This window comes from Schistocerca serialis, chromosome 3 (genome assembly GCF_023864345.2).
Source record: "Schistocerca serialis cubense isolate TAMUIC-IGC-003099 chromosome 3, iqSchSeri2.2, whole genome shotgun sequence".
In the NCBI taxonomy this organism is placed as follows: domain Eukaryota; kingdom Metazoa; phylum Arthropoda; class Insecta; order Orthoptera; family Acrididae; genus Schistocerca; species Schistocerca serialis.
The window spans coordinates 318592324-318618627 of record NC_064640.1 but is presented as its reverse complement, the minus strand read 5'-3'; the positions used below and the strand labels follow the sequence as shown (position 1 = coordinate 318618627).

General features: G+C 42.9%; 1 protein-coding gene across 1 annotated transcript in view; it reads left to right on the top strand.

Moving 5' to 3' along the window:
- The first annotated feature begins 998 nt into the window (after positions 1-998).
- LOC126470126 (protein artichoke) overlaps positions 999-26304 on the top strand; it is a 181944-nt gene continuing 156638 nt past the window's right edge. Inside the window, exon 1 of the mRNA XM_050097741.1 lies at positions 999-1082. The gene's annotated coding sequence lies outside the window, so the exon portion shown is untranslated. The remainder of the gene's footprint in view (positions 1083-26304) is intronic.

Sequence of the window (26304 nt, the reverse complement as noted above, 5' to 3'; positions counted from 1 at the left end):
ACTGCTTGTGTCGCAGTTGTAGTCATATGTTACTGGACACTTTCTTTGAGTTGTCAAGGCTGCACACCTGGTTGGTTAGGAAGGAGTTGAGATTTGTGATGTCTGAAGATGGATGTAATCCCAAAATGCGTAACATGTGTTAATAAAAGAGTCAATTGAGCATCTCGTGACTTTATTGCGATTGTACAGCATTGGTTGCCAATTATTAACATAAAAATCATCGCAGGCCTCAGACGGGATTTTATGTCCTGTATATCTTTGAAAAGAGTTACACTTCCGTAAGTCGCCTGTGGTTGAACCACCGTCTTATAACGTTTTAATTTAGTTTTGACTGGTATACGTTTTTCACTGTATAGAGACCATGTATTCCAGAGCACTACTGAAAAGTAATGGCAACAAACCACTTCCCTGTGATAATCCTATTTCAGTCGTAAATGGTTCACATATTTCTCCTCTGAACTTTACATTAGATTTGGTGTTTGTTAGAGTTAATTTTATCATTTTTATTAATGTGGGATGAAGTCTGAAATTCCTTAGTATCTTCATCATTCAAGATCTTTGGATAAAATCACAAGATTCTTTGAAGTCTACAAAGTTTATGACTTCTTGTTTTTGTCTTCATTTGAAGTAATACATTACCAATTTCAAAGTAACCATCTGTTCTGGCCAGCTTTTCCATGGCCTAAACCTGCTTGGTATTCTCCTAGGTCCATTTCTTCTTTACGACGTTTGTATAGAATTCCTGACATGACTCTATATGTGATACAAGTGTCTTATTATTTATTGATTTTCCCTTTCTTTGTTCCCACCCTCTCTCGTCCTTACGCTTTATACCTTGAAATGGTTAAATACTTGAGCTACTCCTAGCGCCCGGACCAAACAAACAGTGGTACGAGCCAGTGCACAAGACGGCTACAGCAGCAGCGAGGGCGCCCCATGTGTGTCGGCGGCTGGAGGCTACGTTCCACTTGCGGCTGCGAGCACTTTCTCCAGGCCGGCGCTGCTGCCGCCATCTAACGGTACGGCAGTCGTGTGCCTGACGCCGCCGGTGCTGCCGCCGCCTCAGCCTTGCTCTCGCCCAGGTGCGTCCCAGCTGATCTACAACGCATTCGTGTTACGCTAAATCTTGCGCACATAGTGTTCCACAGCTTTTACAAAGTTAAAGAACGCCATTTTTAGAGGACAGCATGAGATTTATGTGACAGTTTCTTTATTATGACGTATTAAAGATGTCGTCACGTAATTACTGATGATATCAAACTGACATTTCTTAAACTTTAATGTTCTTTGCTGTTTATTATATCTATATGATGAAAGACGTTGGTTTCATGCGTCTACGCTTACACGAGATTCGTACAGCAAATAACTATCTGAGAACTCTAGTGTTGACTTAATCGATGTTGACAAAATAAAGTGTGTGAACGTTGGTTAGGTGAAGGACGCGCCCTTAAAGAGTACAGTGCTAAACTTAATTGTGGACAATAATAAGAACCAGCATAGCTGCAGTTAGTCGAAGCTAGTAACAGATATTTTAGGAATCTAGCTTGAAGAGATTAGTTCTCATCTCTGTTTTCCAACTGAAGATGTTCCTTTTCGCCAATAGTAAACAAGAACGACACCGTCCTGCTGTGTCATTAAATCACACCATTTCTAGAATATCATACATCGGAATAAACCAGTACATTGCGGGGGGGGGGGGGGGGGACTTCAGCAATTACTCTTACTACTCAAACTGTATTATAAAGTGTTACAATGAAATCAGACAGGATATCAAAATGTATTTTACAACATTGAGTTGAAAATCTTTACACCATTTTTACCAAAGTAAGTAATGGTACTGAAATTGTCGTGCTAGTACTTAAGAAATATTCTTGGTGGATGAGTTTTTGACCACGATCTCGTGCGCCAAAGTGTTCAAGAGGAGCCGTAATCAGATCTTACTCCAACCACCCAACCATCCTATTTTCTTTTATTTTTTTGCGGCTTTCGTAAATAATTCTAGGCCAATGTCCGGATTATTCTCATAATCAACGTCGCTTGTAAGCCATATTTCCTGCAGGTCTGAAGAACGATACATTACGTATTTTTGTGTTGACTATTGGTGAATCATCGGAAATGGAAAGATGCCCATCTGATTTACTTACCGGATTATGCAGAAATTAGATCGACCCTTAATAATTACGAATAGCACCATTCCATAGGGGAATTATATGATTTCCACTGAATCTAGGAATATCGTTTAAGCAAGTCACACCTCAGACATTACAAACTTCGTTACTCCTCCACAATAAATTTTCATAAAGTTCTACGTATGTACGCCTGCACTGTAGTTATAAATTAGTAGCAGTTAACGAGTTTGTTTGCGTGGCCATTCTCCGCAGCAAGACAGAAATATTTGTTTTGTAAATACAAACCACCTTTTATTGCTGTTTTGTTTTGTATCATTCTAGATCCCACTGATGATGCCTTAAAGTGAAAAGGACGAAACGCGTCTGGGAGAAATAAAATACAGTGGAGCAAGAAAAGGCGTTGCTATTTACAAAACAAGTAGTAGTAGCCAGTAGAGAAACGTGTGCTATTAACAATGCTCGGAAGAGGAAGTTCGTGAAACACGACTCAGCAGTGTACCGCTTTAACTCCTCAGATTACTTTCAAAGCTGGTGCAGTAATTAAACATTGTCTCGTATTCCGGAGAAGCCGTAGTTAGAAAATGACCCATCGGCCATGAAGCAGTTTTTCTGTTTTCTCTCACTCGTTTTAGACGAACAGCGAAATGCCTGCTTCCTCAAGACACGGCCGATAACTTTCTCATCGCTTCATCACTGTCTGGTTAAATTGATGCCAGACATCCAATACCAACAGGCTGTTAACGTCTGGCAACAAAAGGGGCAAAAATCAGTTCTACAAAAATATGTCGTAATGATCTCTTTTCTAGTTTGATGAAAAGTATTTTGTATTGGAAACATAAATAACTCATGTATCGGTTTAATAATATTAATATGTTATCCTAAAATCCATCTTATCATGATATGATCTAAAAGAAATGCTGAGAGTGAATTGTGTTGGAATAATTTTAGTATTGCTCAGTGGTACCTACTGAGCTGGAACTGCCGTTGCGAATTGGACAATGAATGGAAGAAACGAATGACACCTGACGTTTAAAGGCAGGCAGCGCTGGGGGCTGTACAACTCTCCTAACGTCACTTCTCCACAGGGCCAACTAGGACTGCCTCGATTCTTTTCAGGGCTCAGCCTACTTTCGGTGCATCTCTGTAAGTTTCCAGGCACTTTCTTATTTAGCATATGAGGGCACTGAACTAATCCTGGCAGACAGTTGCTCCTGATGACAATGAGTAGTTCTGCGTGCCAATAGTTCGAGTATGTCAGCCGAATTAGCGCAGTCTGTAGACCTAGTAGGTTTTTTCTTATTTATTATCAGCAAAAGTTCAGTTCTCTCTTCCTCTTTTTATGTGTCCCTCTTGCTTGCTCGCTACATTGCATGGATCGACTATAACGCAGGGTGTATTATGATTAACAGAGAAAACTGGCACAAGTCATACTTTACGATAATAGAAGCAAATGTGTTCCAGGAAACATCGGCCAGCACACGAATCCTTTGTGAAATAAGAGCGAACGCATGGCGACGATCCGCCATTGACTTCAGAACAAAATATTGTCCTGGTTAGTGTAGAAGCATTTGAACTGTAAACTTTGCGATTTATTCGCCATCTGATTGGGCCCAAATTGTTATCCGTGGCCTATCTTGACAAAAAATACAGTATTACTTCAGAACTTTGCATGTTACAATGTACTATTCACCGTCTGCTAAAGCAGATATTGAACGTGTTATCCTTGTATTTGGATGCAAAGCTGTACTCGTCTCTACAACGAACCGTTTCACATAAACCCTACTCCCCCCCCCCCCCCCCCCGCCGGATCATCTCGTAAATCTTGATAAGACTGCACTGTATCAACGTGAGTCCAAGATCCAAGACACATCACCTTTGAGATGACACCAGCCAGAAAAGTTCAGAGCACTGACGTCAGGTGATGTTGGATGTGAAGATACAGGACCTGCTTGGCCTATCCATCTCGAGGTGTTGTATTCACCAAATACATTTGGCGTCAATATACAAGGTGAACATAAATGAAACCGACAAACTGCAGGGACCGATTCCTGACTAGAAATAGAGGAAAGAATGTCCTATGAACATGTGTCTGGAAATGGACGGTGTGTGAGCAACGACAACAAATCGTCCCGAAACACAGAACACAGCTGTATCACATCCACATTACAACAGACGTGCAGAGTGGACTCCATGGGATTGCAGGTGATGGAGATAGTAGCGGTTGTCGTGCAGGATACACATAATCGTGCTTTGACTTACACCATGTTGGCGGGCCTCTTGCCTGGTGCTTGTACGGGGGTTCGTCTCAATATCCTGTAGAACACGGTCATCTAAATCTGTTGCACGCACGGTCCGCCACCTCCTTACAAGTTTGCCTGTCTGAAAGAACCCATGATCACACAAACGCCCAAAAAGGGCTTAATATGTTGTGTTGGTGCGTATGAGGGTGCTTGTTTCCGTATAGACGTGTTGCCTCTCGACAGTTTACATTTACCTGGCCATACACAAACATGTCTCGGCTTGCTCCCGACATGAATACCTGGCCATACTGCTGCTTACAGTGCGCTGCGTCAATAACACAGCCCGCAAAAAAAAAAAAAAAAAAAAAAAAAACAAGGAATACACGGCACGTGGTCAGAGGAACTGTCATTCGTCAGCGGCATATAACGTGGCAACGATGCATTTCCTGACACATGTTCATGGGACATTTTTCCTCCATTTCAAGTCACGAATCCGTCCCTGCAGTTTGTCGGTTTTATTAATGTTCACTCCGTATAAATTAAATGTGGCAAGAAGAGACCCCTCCCCCAACAGAAAGCAGTTGCTGTTATTGGCGCGGCTTTTTGCGCGAAGTAATTATACAGCCTCATCACAGTGCCAAACAGGTTTAGGCAAACTACAGCGAAACTTAAGGCAACACATTTTAGCAACAGTTTACAATAATCTATTAAGAGAAAATATACATCAAGTATCTTGAGTGTGAAGACGCTTGGCGATGTTGTTAAAAGTTCACTTGTCTGTCTTCGAACACTGGACTAGTCCTGAATCCAGCGCACGACAGCTAGTAAAGCGTGTAAAATGTCCAGCTGCGCTCTCCTCGGTTGCGACTGTAGATACTTTACGATGCTGCCTTGAGACACAGTATTGATCTGTCTAACTAACTGACAACTTGGGCCGGCCGTGGTGGCCGTGCGGTTCTAGGCGCTTCAGTCCGGAACCACGCGAATGCCACGGTCGCAGATTCGAATCCTGCCTCGGGCATGGATGTGTGCGATGTCCTTAAGTTATTTATGTTTAAGTAGTTCTAAGTTCTGGGGGACTGATGACCTCAGATGTTAAGTCCCATAGTGCTCAGAGCCATTTGAACCATTTGAACTAACTGACGATACACGCTGTAAGTACAGGCGTGCGTCTTCCTATATCCGCGTTTGCTAGATGGATTTTCACGTGGGAACTATTTGCGTGACGTGATGATGAAGCATAACATAGTCCGTGTTGTGTGGCCCTCTGTGCCGTCTGACCATGACTACTCTCTAGACGCTGGCATTGACGTGTGGAGCCCTCTCTGTGTATGGCTGTGTCTTGTACCTCCTGGCGGACACAGACATTGATCCACTAGATGTCGTCTTACGTCAGAAACAAATTGTGCTAGTGTCCCATCATGCATCTACCACATTGCGCAACTATGGGTGGAATTTGAGCTTAATCGAAAACTATACATTTAAAATACCTTTGCACCTATTAGGACAATATTTCATGCTGAAGTCAATGGCGGCTTGTTTCTTTTTTATTTATTTGGCCTCCAGAGTGTGTATAATGTTGTGTTGTGGTTTACAGTCCGAAGGCTAGTTTGATACAGCTCTCCATGCTACTCTATCCTGTACAAGCCTCTTCATCTCCGAATAACTACTACAACTTACATCCTTCTGTGTCTGCTCACTGTATTCGTCTCTTGATCTCGCTCTACGATTTTTACTCTCCAAACTTCCCTACAGCACTGAAATGGTGATCGCTTGAGGTCTCCGAATGAGTCCTGTCAACCGATCCCTTCATTTAGTCAAGTTTTCACACAAATTTCTTCTCTGCCCAGTTCTATTCAGCTCTTCCTCATTAGTTACGCAATCTAACCACGTAATCTTCAGCATTCTTCTGTAGCATAACATTTCAAAAGCGTCTGTTCTCTTCTTGTCTAGACTCTTTATCTTCCACGTTTCATTTCCTAACATGGTCCACTCAAGACAAATGCTTTCAAAACAGACTTCTTAACACTTAAATCTATATTCGATGTTAACAAATTTCTCTTCTTCCGATTCGCTTTTCTTTCCATTGCCAATCTAAAGTTTATATTCTCTCTGCTTGGGCAATCTTCAGTTCTGTTATTTTTCTGCCCAAATAGTAGCACTAATCTAATACTTTTAGTGTCTCGTTCCCTAATCTAGTTCCCTCAGCGTCACCTGATTTAATTCGACTACACTCAATTATCCTTTTTTTGCCTTTGGTGATTTTCATGTTACATCCTGCTTTCAAGAAGCTATCCATCTTGTTCAGCTGCTCTCCCAGGCCTTTCACTGTCTCTGTCAGAATTACATTGTTATCGGCAAACCTCAAAGTTTTTATTTGCTCTCTCTGAACTTTAGTTCCTATTCCAAATTTTTCTCTGGTTTCCTTTACTGCTTGCTCAGGGCACAGATTGAATAACATCGGGGATAGGCTACAACACTGTCTCACTATTGAGCTGTCTAAAACACGTGGTTACAATGTGCACTGAATTGTATAAAAAGAATACATAGATTCATATAAGCTGTCAGAATTTCGTCCACTGTAAAATGATAACAAACACATTTAGAAGAAAATCAGACAACTGTTTTTTTTTATGAGTCCACATCATTACGGAAATTGCATCACAAGCAAGACATAAAAATGAGAAACACATACCATTAAAACCTAAAGATTTTTCCCACTACTCATAAGGAAGTTAACAATAACTTTCTAAAGTCGAATGTCTTTGCTAAACAAAAGAGAAGAAGCTGATTAAGGGAGGTGGTGGCCCATGCTGAACAATGTCTTCAAAAAGTCCAATGTACCACAGTCAAATTTGGGACACAAAAGCAATATGGGGTTAACATCTGCTTCCGATTCACACTAGCATTCACGTGCAGGAGAACCATAAATGTTGATTTGATGCAAATGCAACGAAAAATATGCGTGGTTGAAGTGGAGTGAAATGACAGTAGATACTGTTGATCGGTCCAAATGTGTGCACGTAAACCACGTCATCGCAGGAATTCGAGGCTGTAAGGCCGCATAATAAACACCTTTCGTTTGTTGACACGTACCACATCTCTTTCAGTAGACGTTTTCAGTGGCTCTTAACTCACGTATTTAGTCTACACGGCAATTTAAAAACCAATGACATTCCCTATAGAGGGAGCTTCTTTCGCTAAGACCTCAGCTCCCTCATTATGGCGGATGTATTACGGTTGGTTGTTTTATTCCATCTCTGGTGTTTGAATATTTTTAAGGGCACCCTCGGAGTCAGACACAATTAATATCTTTCGGATAAGAGCTGAAGATGCAAACCTGAGAGCATCCAGAAGTGCCACTGTCTCCACTGCAAAAATAGAAGCGCTTTTAGGCAGGTTGAAGTCTTTTCAGACTTGAAGCTGAGGGCATATAAAAGCACATCAAGTTAAATTTTGGATCCATCAGTTTAAATACGTAGATAATCAGGCCACTGAGCTGCAGTTGACGTGCTACGGTCGCAGGTTCGAATCCTGCCTCTGGCATGGATGTGTGTGATGTCCTTAGGTTGGTTAGGTTTAAGTAGTTCTAAGTTATAGGGGACTGATGACCTCAGAAGTTAAGTCCCATAGTGCTCAGAGCCATTTGAACCATTTTTTTGCGGTTGGCTGGCTCTGAGCACTATGCGACTTAACTTCTGAGGTCATCAGTCGCCTAGAACTTAGAACTAATTAAACCTAACTAACCTAAGGACATCACACACATCCGTGCCCGAGGCAGGATTCGAACCTGCGACCGTAGCGGTCGCTCGGCTCCAGACTGTAGCGCCTAGAACCGAACGGCCACTCCGGCCGGCTTTTGCAGTTGACGACAACACTGTCCGCGCCGGTCGTATGAAAATAATTGACTTGAATCTGGAAGCTGAGTGTAACGAGATAATATTCAAATAAAGGAAAATGCGAAGAACGTCGAATAGAACGAACGATGGGACAGCAAGGTGGTACAGTTGGCCAGAAGTTTTTTCTTTTGCAGGAGGCAGTCCATAATCGGTAAATGCAATCTCTACTTTTATAGACTGAACTGTCGATGAAGGCCATGCCCTGAATGTAAATTTCTCGGACAATATTTGACGTCTACTGTTCAAGGGCCTTTCCCCTGACTCCACCAAAAGGGCATTAGTGGACGTCGAGTACAAGGCTCCAAGAGAGGTACGAATGTCTCTGTATTGACGAGTATCTAATTTAGTGCACTGCGATACAGTAGACAGCAATAATCTAGTCGAGATCGAGTTATCACTCAGAACATGATGAGTAACGTACTCTGTTGCGCTCCACACAACACACGAGTGAGTGAGCGAATTACGTTAAAACCTTCTTCGTACTTAGATACTTCATATTAGATCGAATGAGCCGCCCAGCTTAACCGAGAGTCAAATACCATTTCTAGGAATCGAGCATGATATTATATGTGAAAAGTGAACATTCCACACGTGGCATGACCATCAATGTGAACAGCCTTCGATTTGTAAAAAGGGATAATCAACCGATTTCTCAGCCGAAACCTCCAGCCCGTTAGTAGACAGCCACTCATCGGTGCGCGCTATGGTAGTGAGTAACGCTGTTTTGGCATGAAGATACGACTCGCAATTGGAATAAACACATACGTCGATAGCATATTGCAATATTTTAGTGGAGGGAGAAATCGTTCGTTCTTAATCATGAGTATACAGAGTGTACAAGGGGGGGGGGTTAAAGTTATATCGTGTGTCAAGCACTGCGAGATGGGAAAAGGTCTTTGAATCTGACGTAGACTGATCTTTGAGCAACAAGGGTGCAGATATCATTAACCATCCTTGAAGGAATTCCTAATTCCTTCAGCTTGTACAAGAGAATCGGTATGTGTACGTTTTCATAAACTCCTTTAATGTCCAGAGAAGCGGTGACGTCTGTTTGTCTCGTTTGAAAGGCTGACTTGATATCCTTAGCGAGCGAATATAGATTTTCCATAGTCTCTTTGCCTTTCCTGAATCTTTATTAACTCCGAGGCATCAAATTGCATTTTTCAAGTCATGTTCCAGTATCCGTTTTACCATTGGCTCCCACAAGTTCGCAAGCATAGAGTAGTGAGTAAAATCGATGCCAGGACATCTGTCACTCGACGATTTTAAAGAGTGGTTGAGTTCTTCGTGAGAGAATGGAAGAAGTCATCGTCAACTGGAGACGGACGATTTAGGAGATGCACCATTGGAGGACAGAGTGTATCGATAAATACCTTTGACATGGTAGTGTAAGTAGGAATAGGAGAATGCCGTCGGTTGTTTCTAAAAGCCTTTTTTAATACCAAATGTTGGTCATATTGGTTGCTCTATTGAGTGAAGAGCAAAATTTAATCCAGTTATCTTGTTTAACGTTTTTCAAGAATTCATTAACACGATGCGCTTTAACTTTTCGCACTTCCAAGATATTGTCAAAAGTAGAATTCTGGCGATAGGTTTTCAAAGCAAGTTTGTGTTTTGTAATTTCTTGAAAGCATTCGGGATTCCACCAAGGAGGGGAACATTGCTTTATAATAGTGAACTCTTTTCTTCTTAGGAAAACTGACCTCCGCTGCCAATTCCATAGCGCTGGTTAAAGATTGGTACCGGTACGCGTCTTCTACCAAAAAGTCACGTCGTATGTTTTCGAGTGTCTGTCTAATTATACCCGTATACCTGTCTCATTTGGATTCCGTAATTTTCCACTTACTGTTAGCGTAACATAGTTGTTTGGTATCAACGTCTGACGGATGAGATAGAAAAGATCCAAAGAAGAGAGGCGCGTTTCGTCACAGGGTTATTTGGTAACCGTGATAGCGTTACGGAGATGTTTAACGAACTCAAGTGGCAGACTCTGCAAGAGAGGCGCTCTGCATCGCGGTGTAGCTTGCTCGCCAGGTTTCGAGAGGGTGCGTTTCTGGATGAGGTATCGAATATATTGCTTCCCCCTACTTATACCTCCCGAGGAGATCACGAATGTAAAATTAGAGAGATTAGAGCGCGCACGGAGGCTTTCAGACAGTCGTTCTTCCCGCGAACCATACGCGACTGGAACAGGAAAGGGAGGTAAGGACAGTGGCACGTAAAGTGCCCTCCGCCACACACCGTTGTGTGGCTTGCGGAGTATAAATGTAGATGTAGGTGTAGATGTAGAATGTGAAATTACTGGGAGATAATCGAATCCCATGGGATCTATTTTAATGTGCCAGTTAGAAAGTTCAGTAAACAGATGGTTACAAAGCGTTTCATTTACTTTTGAACGTCTACTGAAGGGTGAATATACCATGGTAGCAACTCCATTGTTGACAATCATTAGGTTATTATCTTCGATAACGTTCATCAGAGCCCTGTCGCTTCTGTCTGTCATATCTCCTCCCTACGCTACATGACGGGAACTCAAGTCACCGTCTATTACAAAGCTAGGCCGAAGCTGGGTTATTAAGTGTCCCCAGTCGTATTCCAAGATACTGTAGTGGGGAGATTTATACGCAGAGACAAATGCAAACGTTTTGTGAACAGGTTGTATCCGCACAGAAACCAATTTGACGTCATTTTTTCTTACATTGAGAGGTTATTGTTAATACGGCATCAAATGTTTTACCAATATAGCAAAGCCACCCTTCCCATGGTGACGGTCCCCCGTTATCATGAAATAATTTTTAAAGCAAACAGTTTGCTGAGACTTGAATCATGTTTCGCATAACAGGACGGTATCAGGCTAACTAATGAATAATTCTCGTTTCAGTCTTCGTCTGTAGGAGATGGCTGACCTAGCGTTCTGCAGCAGTACTGTTATAGGCTTCATAATTTGGGCAGGAAAAGAATGAAATATGCTTGTTACGAGGTGCCGGGTATCGGTATAGCTCATAACGCTGTTTTTTTGCATATTCTGAAAGATAACGTCAATAATATTTATAATCTTGTCGATGAGTTCGGCGTGAAAATCGGAGGGTGTCGATTTTGTACTTTTGAAGTATCAGGCTGACAGGGACTATAACTTATAGGTGTGGCTGAACGTCGCGTGGGGTACAGCAAAGAGCAGTTCTATAATCCCTTACATACAATACTGTGTCTGCTTGCTCCCGCCTATTGAATGGCGGCTCAAAACCACAACATCCCCAAATACAACACCAACGATGCCTTTACGGAACAATGTTTACTGGAAACTTTACCGTATACTGTCACCCGTGTCCGTTTTCTGTATTAAATATGACACAATCCATATATCGTATTTGTATGTCAGCATGTCCAGCAGTCAAGCCCAGCTCTTACAACGCCACAGTTCTAATCACACAGGAAAGGAACCATTGTTTTTTGCTCTTTGTAAAATATAATTGCTGTCACCGTCTGAAAACGTTCTCGCGGTAGTTTGTATTGTGGATAATTGGCTAACTCACCCGTTTACTCCATACCTGACCTCAACGCTCTTAATTTTTCTGCTTGTAGTCATCTCAGAAGTGAAGTGTCCAACACTCCACATGATACAGTTGAGTAACTGGAACAGTGATTGTACAGTCTTGTGAAGATTTACGAGATGATTCTGGAGCGTTTGAAACAATTTATAACTCAGTGTAGAGCCGAATATAGTATTGCTTCAAGAAATCATGAGAGCAGCTATTGCAGTTAAACTTTTTTTGTTTTGAAAGACTGTACCAAGCCAGTGTCAATGTTGGTTTAGCTGTCAGATCCTGCTCCTACTGCCTCCCACTAAATGTGAGCTCAGCGGTTCTGGGAAGGCGCGTCTGTGCGGCGGGCTGACCAGGCGAGAGCCTTGGAGCCGGTGCGCCGCCAGCCTTCCGCTCACTTTCGTCGGACCTGGCGGAAGTCGACGAAACTCGGTCAAGTCGTAGCCGCCTTTCATGCTGCAGTTAACACGAAAAGGTCGTGCGACTCCAAGTTTAGGTAAAAAAATCCAAAAACTGGTGTTATTTGTCCTCTCAGCGTCAATAGTTTCCACCTATCTCAACGTAACTTACGAGCGAAGTCAAAGACAGCTTCAATAACACTGCACACTCATGTAAGGAAGTTGGCGGCAGAATGTTCTTTAGTTTCCTGGACACGAAAAGTTTCGATCTGAATTCGGTGGGACAGTCATCTACGATATCGAAGCCAATGGATACTGCATTATGGAAATGTCAAACATGTCCATCCACTGTCTCGGTGAAACACGAATCCTCTGTAACTGACCCGGATGCGGAGCTACGCAACGCTGTATTACTATTCAGAACACAGACCGTAAACTGTGCACTGTCATTTTGCTGTATATTTTGCGCGTGGGTACGCGTTTCTCGCCCTCTTTGAACATCTGTACTGTATCCACAGCCCAATTAACCTGCGTGTCAGAGTGTTACACTGCAACTGGCAATATGCCTACTTAAGAACAACTTCTGCACAGTTCATCTTCGATTTAAAAGAAGGCTACCGAAACGAGGTAGTTTTCGCACAAGTTGTGTAAGCGAAGCACGAGCGACCGTATTGATGAAGGAGATAAAACAAATGTTACTGTGCGAAAGTCGATGTGACCTGTAAATGAAGAACCTAAGGTAAGATGAAGTAATCGAATATAGTGTTAGCGTACAAGAAAAATGGTTCAAATGGCTCTGAGCACTATGGGACTTAACATCTTAGGTAATCAGTCCCCTAGAACTTAGAACTACTTAAACCGAACTAACCTAAGGACATCACACACATCCATGCCCGACACAGGATTCGAACTTGCGACCGTAGCAGTCCCGCGGTTCCGGACTGAAGCGCCTAGAACCGCACGGCCACCGCGGCCGGCAGCGTACAAGAAAATCAACTTCAAACACACCGGCAGGTCACAGATAGTATGAGAACGAAGATTTTACGGTAATTACAATTGTCCCTATTTCATTAATTTCATAACTCTGTTCTTACCTAAAGCAATGGTGAGACTGTGAGCTTCGATTTGGAGATATTTTACCAACTAACTGCTACATTTCGTGTTCTCTCCTGAAAGATGTACGGCGAACAATGGATGAAGAACAACGGGCAGATTCCAAACTTCTAGATTTCCGGAAAGCATTTGACACGGTGCAGGCTGATAATGAGCAGACGGAATAAGTTCACCGATATGTGAGTGGCTCGAAGACTTCTTAAACAACAGAACCCATTATGTTGTCCTCGACGGCGAGTGTTCATCAGAGACAAGGGTATCATCAGGAGTGCCCCAGGGAAGTGGGATAGGAATGATGTCATGCTCTGTATAAATAAATGATCTGGCGGACAGGGTGGACAGCAATCTGCGGTTGTTTGCTGATGATGCCGTGGTGTACGATAAGGTGTCGAAGCTGAGACGACTTAAACAAAATGGAAGACGACTTAAACAAAATTTCCAGTTGGTGCGATGAATGGCAGTTAGCCTTAAATGTGGTAAAATATAAGTTAATGCGGATGAGTAGGAAACCTGAAATGTTCGGATACAGTATTACTAGTGCCCTGCTTGAGCGGTCACATCGTTTAAATATCTGGGGGTAACGTTGTTAAGCGATATGAAGCGGAACGAACATGTGAGAAGTGTGTGTGTGTGTGTGTGTGTGGCGGGGGGGAGGAGGGGGGGAGGGGAGGGGAGTGAGGCTAATGGTCCACATCGGTTTAGTGGGAGAATTTTAGGAAAGAGTGGTTCACCTGTAAAGGAGACCGCATACAGGACGCTGGTGCGACCTGTTTTTGAGTACTGCTCGAGTGTTTGGGATGCGTACCAGGATGGATTGAACGAGAACATCGAGTTAGTTCGGAGGACGGCTGCTAGATTTGTTACCGGCAGGTTCGAACAACATAAAAGTGTTATGGAGATGCTTCGGGAACTCAAATGGGAATCCTTGGAGGGAAGGCGACGTTCTTTTCGAGAAATACTATTGAGAAAATTTAGAGAACCGGCATTTGAAGCTGATTGCAGAACGATTCTACTGTCGTCAATATACATTGAGCATAAGGACCACGAAGATAAGCTTCGAAGGATTAAGGGTCACACGGAGTCATATAGATAGCCGTTTCTCCCTTGCTCTACTTGCGAGTGGAACAGTAAAGAAAATGACTAGTAGTGGTACAGGGTACCGTTCGCCACGTACCGTACGGTGGCTTGCAGAGTATCTATGTAGAGATAGATGTAGAAGGAAAGCGTTTCAGGCTTCGTAGCTTAATTATGTATTTGCATTTTCGTCATCGTTACGATTGGGTTGACAAGGCTTTTTCGCTTCCTCCGTATCGTATTTTCAGAAAGTAATCGAATTTCATTATCTGTCCAACCCCATGCTTTCTCTCACTGTGAAACAGCTTCGCTTTGTATAGACGTACACTATGGGATCAAAAGTATCCAGACACCCCAGAAAACATACGTTTTTCATATTAGGTGCATTGTGCTGTCACCTACTGCCAGGAGCTCCATATCAGCGACCTCAGAAGTCATTAACATCGTGAGAGAGCAGAATGAGGCACTCCGCGGAAGTCACGGACTTCGAAGGTGGTCAGGTGGTTGGGTGTCACTTGTGTCATACGTCTGTACGCGAGATTTCCACACTCCTAAACATCCCTAGGTCCACTGTTTCTAATGTGATAGTGAATTGGAAACGTGAAGGGACATGTACAGCACAAAAGCGTACAGGCCGACCTTGGCTGTTGACTGACAGAGACCGCCAACCGTTGAAAAGGGTCGTAACGTGTAATAGGCAGACATCTATCCAGACCATCACACAGGAATTCCAAACTGCATCAGGATGCACTGCAAGTACTATGACAGTTAGACAAGAGGTGAGAAAACTTGGATTTCATGGTCGAGTGGCTGCTCATAAGCCATACCTCACGCCGGTAAATGGGAAAAGACGCCTCGCTTCGTGTAAGGAATGTAAACATTGGATGATTCAACAGTGGAAAAACGTTTTGTGGACTGTTGAATCACGGTACACAATGTGGCGATCCGATAGCAGGGTGTGGGTATGGCGAATGACCGGTGAACGTCATCTACCAGCGTGTGTAGTGCCAACAGAAAAATTCGGAGGCGGTGGTGTTACGGTGTGGTCGTGTTTTCATGGAGGGGGCTTGTACGCTTTATTGTTTTGCGTGGCACTGTCACAGCACATGCCTACATTGATGTTTTAAGCACCTTCTTGCTTCCCACTGTTGAAGAGCAATTCAGGGAAGGCGATTGCATCTTTCGACACGATCGAGCACCTGTTCATAATGCACAGCCTGTGGCGGAGTGGTTGCACGACAGTGACATCCCTGTAATGGATTGGTCTGCACGGAGTCCTGATTGAATCCTATAGAACATCTTCGGGATGTTTTGGAACCCCGAGTTCGTACCAGGCCTTACCGACCGACATCGATACCTCTCCTCAGTGCAGCACTCCGTGAAGAATGGGCTGCCATTCCCCAAGAAACCTGAACGTATGCCTGCGACAGTGGAAGTTGTCATCAAGGCTTAGGGTGGTCCAACAACATAGTGAATTCCAGAGTTACAGATGGAGGGCGCCACGAACTTGTAAGTCATTTTCAGTCAGGTGTTCGGATACATTTGATCGCATAGTGTATTTTGTTCATTACCCCCAATTTCTTTCTGAAGGCGAATTATCTATCTAAAACTAAATATGCATTCTGATAAAAAAAAATTCCATATTTTGAGTGGTGTTAGTGTGGACCAAAGTATGGAGGCAAAAATGTCCGGTAAACATGGGCTCTAAAATACATTCCTTAAGAACTATGAGCACTTCTTCGTCTTCGCTTCTTTGAAACACATGTCTTTTACTGAACTAATGCTCAGATCTCTTAAGGTATGTACTTTAGAGATCATGTTTTACTGGCCATTTTTTCTTGTTTTCGTCCGTACTTACACCTCTAAAAATATGGGTTGACAGTAGAAGAGATATGTTGCACAGTAGCGAAAATAAACAACTGCTCATAGTTCTTAAGGAATGCATTAGGACCCCATGTTTACAGGACATTTTTGCGGTGTTTGGTCCATAACACCACCTCTCAAAATACCATGCATACTGATACAAATGAAAGAAAAAGATTGTTATTTTATGACGTACCTACATAAACGATCGAACTGTAAGCGGTGTTGGCCGGCCGCCGTGGTCTAGCGGTTCTAGGCGCTCAGTACGGAACCGCGCGACTGCTACGTCGCAGGTTCGAATCCTGCCTCGGGCATGGATGTGTGTGATGTCCTTAGGTTAGTTAGGTTTAACTAGTTCTAAGTTCTAGGGGACTGATGACCACAGATGTTAAGTCCCATAGTGCTCAGAGCCATTTTAACCATTTTGTAAGCGGTGTTATTTAGTGTTAGTGTCTAGAAGTACAGTGACTGCTTTGCGAAAGTGCAGCAGTCGAGTGTCGTATGTTCTCCATTCTTTTCCTGCCATGCTGCTATAAAAAGTACACATGCATGTACTTATCCACAACAAATCACCTCTGCAGTCACATAGGTATACATAGAAGCAGCAAAGCCATCATGGTTATTTATTTTCACGTTTGTGCCTTTCTGGAAATTTTAGTTGCGATGAATTGTCTTCAGCCACTGACTGTATTTTCTTTTCAAACTCAGACTTCACAAGTAATTTCTTGAAATTATTGACTATGAAACTCTGTGCAGCTCTTTAATATTACAGGATATGTTCTTTCATCGCCGCTTTATGCTCAGAACTACTCAACAAACAGCTACAGGTGGTATTATAAGATACTGTTGTACCCATTATTTACCGTTGAGCTAAGCCGACACTGTAAAATGTAAAATGACCTGTTGCTGAAGTTACATTTGCTTGTTCGAGAGACTGACGAATGGTAAAACACAAAAAAATTTTCTATTCACCGAATACAAAAACTATCTTTTTTTCGACAGGTTACTTTTGCCACAAGACTTCGATATTTTACTAAAGAGTTTCGCAACTCACCACGTTAGTTCCGTCACTAACGGAAGTACATCCAGACAGCAGCAAAATTACTAAGTACTTGTAAATATAAGTCTTTCTTACAAGGCAACAGCTTTGGACTGAGATTGGAAAGCTGTGGAAAGGAAATTATTAGCCGCGTCAGTGTAAGATCAACAGTGCGGTTCTGATCGAAAAAGATCAGTAAGCGCCCCAACATGAGGGTCAGCGTAGAGACGGCATTCAGAATATTCTCCACATTACAAGGATTTGCTTCTAGGGACCACCTCATGTTCCGGTTTACTAATACTGTAGCGTATTTACTTTAGTCTCTGATTGCACTAAAAGTTGACGGAACTGTATTTCTCCGTCATGCTTGCCTAGGTACCAACTAATTTACGAAATCAGGAGTTCATGTCCTAATGAAAATATTACTGGTCAAAAAGTGTGTCAAATCAGACTTCGCAAATCCTGTGAATGCTAATTTCAGCAAAGTAAGAATTCGGATAAGCATGTTCTTCATAGTGTGTATATCTGGGCAATCTGAATGTTATGTTAAATACAGTGGAACCTCAGTGAGTAATCACTCGGTGGAAAGAATGGTTGTTTTGAATGAAAACCACTAGTTCGTTACCGTATCGTTCTCCTAGTGGAGTAATAATCAGCATTTCCATTTGCTTAGAAATTCAACATTTTAACTGAGAAATCATCTCAAATGTGTTTTTAATAACTATTTCAGTGTTGAAATTTACCCTCCTAAAAGAAATTACGCAAATTTCTAAAAAGTATTAACCGATTGGTGATAGTTCCAACAAACATGTCGAATGCAGAAGAGTCTGGAATCACAAGCTTTGTAGATCTTGTGTTACTCTCTTCGACTACGAGAAAGGCAGCGCACAGCACATACCCTGCAACCGTCCACATCCGATATTGCGTCATACAGTAGTTCCACTGTACAGCTAAATCTCTAGTACGACAAAGAAAAGGCCGCTTAAAGAAAGAGGAGTCGCATGTTATTGGTACATCACGCTCGTTTTGCAGAGACTTTCTGACCCCTGCAGAGCTATTGCCATTGTTCTGCATATTATATCTTAGAGTTAATTGGATGAACTCATATTACATTATTTTAGCTGTCATTAAATATTTTTTATTAGTCACATTTTGAGTGTATCAAATTTATCAACGAATCCTTTTCATATTCATTCTGTAGTTAAATATAGACCTACTCCGTACGAGAAAAATGCGAGAATTGCTAAAAATAATTATACTGCCGATAAATTACCATTAACTGCTCTCATTTAAGAGCATCTTGGTTCGATTCCAGCAATACTGTTTTGTCTTCGCCTGTTTGCAGAGATTTTTGACATTACCGCGTACTTGATTAATTCAGAACAATGTGTAAGGCTTTGCATGGAGGAACCGATCGACTACTGAGGGCCGGTTCTTGTTGCGAACAGTGCTTTTCTTATTTCTGTTCTTAGAATTCAGTTCGTGATTTGAGTAATTCTTTACCTCATTCAGAAATTCAGAGCTTCAGAATTCCCCATTTATTTCTGAAAGTAGCAAGCAGTAAATGCAGGTTGATAGTTTCAATACAATTTAATTTATGCTCCACAGACTCTGGATATTATACGTGAGCCTAGGTGTCTGTGAGTGGAGGGAGGAACGAAAACAGGGCAGATGTCAGGTAGGGAAACGTAGCTCACAGAGAGTTAAGTATGGAGGATAGTTGTAGAAAGCTGTTGTTAGGTCTATTCCATGATTCTCTCTGAGAAAGCTAACCAACGTCGACTGCAGGCTCTCCGAGAATGTTTGTAAACCACCATTTCCAAGCTTTGCAGGTATCCGTTTTCACTGTAATGAATAATTCAGTCTGTATTTTATTTTGTATACACACTTGAGTCTACCGCAGCATAGATTTAATTTCATGTCTCTGAAACAGCGTCAGGTGTTCGGAAGCCCACCTGCGCGAGATGCATCAGGTCTTCTCACAGCTATGGACGCACACATTTGTCGGCAACCGTTAGCTGTTACTGACTTTCCGTAAGCAGAGCACTGATTGGATCTCCAGAAGGATTCCTGCACTTACAGAATACTTTCTTACAAGTTTCTGGGCTAAAAAGAGTGTCTTCCAGGAAGTCAGTGAAACTTTTCTGCTCATTATAATGTAAATATTAGCAACAGCAGCTAATAAAGGGCAATTCGTGAAAAGGGAGGAATCGCCAATATTAATGTTTCGTACTAAGCGAAATCAGTCATTCTAAAAGTAGTGCTCATAGACTGAAATGCTAAATGGCGAAAATTTTTCGGGAGTTGCTCTAGACTTTTTAAGTCTGAGAGTGCGGTGCAAGAATTCTGTAAAGTGAGGCTGTGCAGGTTTGGCTCTGCAGAGTTTGAAAGACTCGTCATTTTTTTAAGGACTGCCGTTGTGGTCTAGTTTGTAAGTGTTGGTGAATAGTGACTGGAAGTCCCGGATTGGATTCGCGGTGACTACTTACTACTTTTCTGGGGTGGAAGGTTTATTAGAATAGGTCCTCTCAACCTGATGAGGTTAAACGAGACATTCATTGAATGAATAACACGAGAATTTTACTCACAAACCACTCAAGTGGAGTCAAATAAAATGACTAGTATTAGGCTCAGAGACACAAGATATTTATTTATTTATTTATTTGCTTTCTTAAGACGAGAGTTGTTGGCCATAGGGGATTGGCAGAGTGACGTTTGAAGCATATAGACATAGTGTGACACCAGAGTTACAATTCGTATCACTGGCGGCTACTGGAATGGGCTTTGAAGAAGCTGCTCTATATTTTTGACCAAGCGTCCAGGACTTTTAGAGAAAATCCTTGTTAGTCTGTAAAGATAATAAACAGTCGGAAAAGGTTTTGCTGGAAAGAATGGACTTCACAAAATTCCGATAAAGTGACAATAAGCTGTGATTATTCAATGCAATTTCTACTACTTTGGTTTTTGCGACAGTGGACTCCAATTTTAACTGTTATCCAGAGAATAAAGGATACCAGTAAAATATTACGTGAATATTACGTGGCGATATTCAAATGACGCATTTTTCCACTCGAATATTCGAATCACGAGTTTTCTGAGGGAATTATAGGCGTACTGGCAGAGACTTTCCCGTGTCAGAGCAAGGCTAAGTCCCTTGTTGAAACTATTTATTGAACACTGAAGTGGAGCAGGTAGATCGGGATCCTCCGATAAAATATTTTCTTTGTCGACCGTGGGACAATTGCGTCGCTTAGGTGGATCACGAGCGCCACACAGCATATGGACTGTGTGGAGACGGCAGCCAGCACTCATCTTCCGCCGCGAAGCTGAAAAGAAAGTTTTAGCATTATTTATTGACTGCTCTCCTAGAGCATTCGTTTTTTCTGTCAACTGTGTTTGGAAGGAGTTGTTCTCCGTTAAGGGAAGAGTTACTTAAGATGTGAAATTGTCAATATAGTATTTGTTAATTTATCTCATGATAAATTTCTGTATTATGAGGTGAATACAAGATAGGAACTTAACCATTGTATTCCTTGCATTAGGTCATACTCCACGAGAAGTGTTTTTTTTTTAAATAATGTTAACTGCCTTATGAACGTTTAGTTACTTTGTTGTGCACTCTTCCAAAAATTTTATCTGCATCTACAGTTACAAAAAATGATTTTAGAATGCTATTAGAGATGACAGCTCAAGAGAACACGTTTTGAAATCTACAAAAATTTGCTACTCATAAACACCTTTCAACGTTGTTATGCTGGAATTAGTTTTTCTTCAAAAACGCTAAAATGTCTTGAACAGTACTATGTATGAATGCTAGAGTGACGTTTTCAGTCAGTTAATGTTCAGTGTCAAAAAATTTGAGCCATTTTTGAGAAGCTCTAGGAAACTTGATTTATTTTCTTTGTGATTTCCGGACAAACGAAGCATGGGATGGAAGTTGATCGCTTTAGAATCACGACGGAAATCAATAGTTGCTTACGGGGATTCGTACTCACAAATCAGCAGTGGCAGATCGAACACCACAGTCAGTCTTATTCGGGTGCGAACCTCAGTGTGATAGTCCCTATTTCCTTATTTCATGAGTTCTTTAAGTCACTATATGCAACTGACAGAAAAGTATTTAAACTGTAGCCGGAATTTTAAATAAGAAAGAAAAGAAACCTTCAGTAAGCTGAAATTACAGTAAATAAAATGCATACTTATCTAGCACTTAAAATTATTGCCATTTGTCATCGATGTATGTCCCATGGGTATAACGAATAAAATTTCACTTATTTCCTTAAATCATTACCAGGTGAGATGGCGCAGTTGCTGAAACACTGCAATCGTATTTGAGGAAATCACATCTCTCTCACTGACATGAGAGGTGGGGACAACATGATTTTTAGGTTAATAGAGCCAATTTGTTCTGATTCTGTACTGGCAAATTACAATTTGTTTCCCTACAATCTTTCCAAAACTGTCATGATGTCAGATCTATTACATTTAGTAAGAAATATTGTAAATTTCTGAAGCTCTCGATGTCAGTCTTTACACAGGTGGTTCTGTATCTTATTCATGCGATAACTGTGGTTAATGCATCAGTCTGGTTGAAGATATTGTATACAGTATCAGTTTTCGGTTAAAAGTTTAAATTGCAAACCAAGCTAATGTTTAACAGTTTCCATTCGCTTCAGTGTTTTCTAAATTGTAGCAGTCTGGTTCAGGGATAACGTGAGCACAATGAAATTGTTCTCCAACCCCACTATCTCCAGGGTTCATTTCATTACACCCACTTGGAGAACGCTGCATAGGCAGAGATATTCAGACATGGGCGGATTTCTCTGTCTGTGTAGCAAAATTAATAGTTCGTGGGAGTTTTGTTCGGTCAGTCGACTGAATAATTCGAACAGTATTTAAACGCGGGGGACAGGTTTGTGTAGGTCACGCGATGTCCTTGGAGGAGGCTGCAGAGGTGGGAGGCGCTCCTGCCTTACAGGAGGGGGGGGGGGGGGGGGGAGGGAGGCCGCAGCTCTGTGGTGCGGGTGCGGGTGTGGGTGTGGGTGTGGGTGGGCTCGCCTCTTAGCAGGCAAACACTCAACCCTAAGAGCACTGACCTTTCGTCCTACTGCAGGAACTCATTACTATGACTGCTCCTCCTTGGCACCAACAAAGGAACAACGGTTTTACCATCCGTTTGTCGATGCCTAGATCATTTATATATTGTCAGGAAAATTGCGCTTCTTCCGACTTTAAAACTTACTTCATACTTCGTTTAAAATTTCCTGCAGAACTAAGAAGAATGCTGTGTACGAAGTGTGTGGTTTCTGTTCCCCATTTCCATGATGTGCGCAATGGTCAAGACGCAGGTCTCATTTCTTGGAGAGTTAGGTTCAAATTTCGGTCCAATCATACCGATGTAAGACACTATGATTTCTTTACCCTACTACAGCGGAACGCTGGGATGATTCCTTCAACAACACCTAACTCCAATACTGAACAGCTGAGCCAGCACATCAGTCATTATTAAATGCAGGAAACACCAAAGTCGTTCACTAAATGCCAACGCTGCCCGTCTTTAAAGACTTCTTGTACTGTGAAGAACTTTATTGAAGCTATCACATGAAAGTGTGTGTTGAAAGAGGAGTTCGCCAATAAAATTTCTACGTCTCTAAAGATGAAACAGTCTTCTATTAGGTTTGCCGAGACATAGTAGGCAATATATTGGGCCTACAAACGTCTATCTCCTTTAACACAACTAAAAAAATAGTAAAGCTCCACCGACGCGTAACTCAAGACATTATTACTTCGGTCTCACAAACACGACCTCTGTCAGAGTCTGCCATTTGTTTGTACCGGTGTGTATGTGGCTTACAGACATGCATTTAGTTACGAGTGGTAAGTATATTGCATGCTATGTCATATTAAATTCTCCTGAGACTGTGTAATCCTGTCGGTAAGAGACGTACCAAAAGAAATTAAAAGTTATATTAATTGATTCCACACCTTGCACTGACTGTGCCATTAACAAGATTTCGGCGGTTCAGAAGTTACTGTATTTCGGCTTTGGTGAGTGTACAGGTTCCTATGGCACACGATATTTATATATTTTTTATATATTGGAAACGTTACGCATTCGTATATAACAATGAAAGATATGGGAAATGGTTAAGAAACTGATTTCAAATTCAGTAGGTACGAGAATGAAGCCCCCGTCCGGCCATTAAGATTTAGGCTTTTTGTGCTTTCCTTTGCATATAAGTGGCGAAAAAAAAGTTTAACGACGAAATTCAGAAAACAGTGAGGAAACAAAAGGCTGTCGTATTCTCGATTCAAAAGAGAACGCGCAAATGAAGGTAGGCAAAGGTTAATAGAGATTCGTGGGTCTGTGGAAAGATACATACGTGAAGCATACAACGATTACCACCGTCAAACCTAAGAAAAGGATATGGCCGAGAACTCAAGACAATTTTGGTCCTATGTAAAATCGGCAAGTGGATTAAGGCTTTCATTCACTCACTCGTTTATCGTTTTGGTGGGGCAGCAGAAGATAGCAAAACGAAAGGCAAGGTTTTAAATTCCGCGTTTAAGAAATAATTCACACAGGACAACCGTACAAACATGCCGCCGTTTGATCATCGCACAGAGTCCCGTACGGACATCACAGTAATAAGCTCCGCTGACGTAGAGAAACAACAGAAAAATTTGAAAACAAATACACTCCTGGAAATGGAAAAAAGAACACATTGACACCGGTGTGTCAGACCCACCATACTTGCTCCGGACACTGCGAGAGGGCTGTACAAGCAATGATCACACGCACGGCACAGCGGACACACCAGGAACCGCGGTGTTGGCCGTCGAATGGCGCTAGCTGCGCAGCATTTGTGCACCGCCGCCGTCAGTGTCAGCCAGTTTGCCGTGGCATACGGAGCTCCATCGCAGTCTTTAACACTGGTAGCAAGCCGCGACAGCGTGGACGTGAACCGTATGTGCAGTTGACGGACTCTGAGCGAGGGCGTATAGTGGGCATGCGGGAGGCCGGGTGGACGTACCGCCGAATTGCTCAACACGTGGGGCGTGAGGTCTCCACAGTACATCGATGTTGTCGCCAGTGGTCGGCGGAAGGTGCACGTGCCCGTCGACCTGGGACCGGACCGCAGCGACGCACGGATGCACGCCAAGACCGTAGGATCCTACGCAGTGCCGTAGGGGACCGCACCGCCACTTCCCAGCAAATTAGGGACACTGTTGCTCCTGGGGTATCGGCGAGGACCATTCGCAACCGTCTCCATGAAGCTGGGCTACGGTCCCGCACACCGTTAGGCCGTCTTCCGCTCACGCCCCAACATCGTGCAGCCCGCCTCCAGTGGTGTCGCGACAGGCGTGAATGGAGGGACGAATGGAGACGTGTCGTCTTCAGCGATGAGAGTCGCTTCTGCCTTGGTGCCAATGATGGTCGTATGCGTGTTTGGCGCCGTGCAGGTGAGCGCCACAATCAGGACTGCATACGACCGAGGCACACAGGGCCAACACCCGGCATCATGGTGTGAGGAGCGATCTCCTACACTGGCCGTACACCACTGGTGATCGTCGAAGGGACACTGAATAGTGCACGGTACATCCAAACCGTCATCGAACCCATCGTTCTACCATTCCTAGACCGGCAAGGGAACTTGCTGTTCCAACAGGACAATGCACGTCCACATGTATCCCGTGCCACCCAACGTGCTCTAGAAGGTGTACGTCAACTACCCTGGCCAGCAAGATCTCCGAATCTGTCCCCCATTGAGCATGTTTGGGACTGGATGAAGCGTCGTTTCACGCGGTCTGCACGTCCAGCACGAACGCTGGTCCAACTGAGGCGCCAGGTGGAAATGGCATGGCAAGCCGTTCCACAGGACTACATCCAGCATCTCTACGATCGTCTCCATGGGAGAATAGCAGCCTACATTGCTGCGAAAGGTGGATATACACTGTACTAGTGCCGACATTGTGCATGCTCTGTTGCCTGTGTCTATGTGCCTGTGGTTCTGTCACTGTGATCATGTGATGTATCTGACCCCAGGAATGTGTCAATAAAGTTTCCCCTTCCTGGGACAATGAATTCACGGTGTTCTTATTTCAATTTCCAGGAGTGTAAGTTGCCAGATCAGGTTGTAATCTAAATTCGGTTTTACGAAGAGTACTCAACGGCATTGCCTCCTTACTTAGCTTGCTTTTATCGTGAGTCTCTCGCCCAGCGTAAAGTCCTAAGAGACTGGAAAAAAGCGCAGGTGACTGCTGTGTATTTAAAACCGGATCCGTAAAATTACGGACCAATATTCTTAACATCGGCTTGCTGCAGAATTCTTGAACATATTCTGCGTTAAGGCCGAAAAGGTTATGTCCACGAATCAGCACGGTTTTAGAAAGCATCGCTCGTGCAAAAGTCAGTCAGCTCTTTTCTCACAAGATATACCGCATTGCGAACTATGGATGAGAGGCAACAGGTTGACTCCATAGTTTTAGATTTCCGAAAAGCATTTAACTCGGTGCCCCTCTGCAGAATGTTCACTAAGGTAATTAGATATGTGAGTGGCTCGAAGACTTCTTAAGTAATAGAACCCAGCACGTTGTCGACGGCCAGTGTTCATCACGGACAAGGATATCATCAGGAGTGCTCCAGGGAAGTGTGATAGGACTGCTGTTATTTCCTACATACATAAATGCTCTGGCGGACAGGGTGGGTAGCAGTCTGCGGTTGTTTGTTAATGATGTTGTGGAGTACGGAAAGGTGTCGAAGTTAGTGACTGTATCAGGGTACGAGGTGAGGTAACCAAAATCTCTAGTTGGTGTGATGAATGGCAGCTAGCACCAAATGTAGTAAAATTTAAGTTAATGCAGACGAGCAGGAAGAACGAACTTGTAATGTTCGAATACAGCATCAGCAATGTCCTGCTTGACGCACTCACGTCGTTTAAGAAACAGGGCGTAACGTTGCAAGGCGGTGTGAAATGGAACGGACGACCAGTTCTTGAGTATTGCT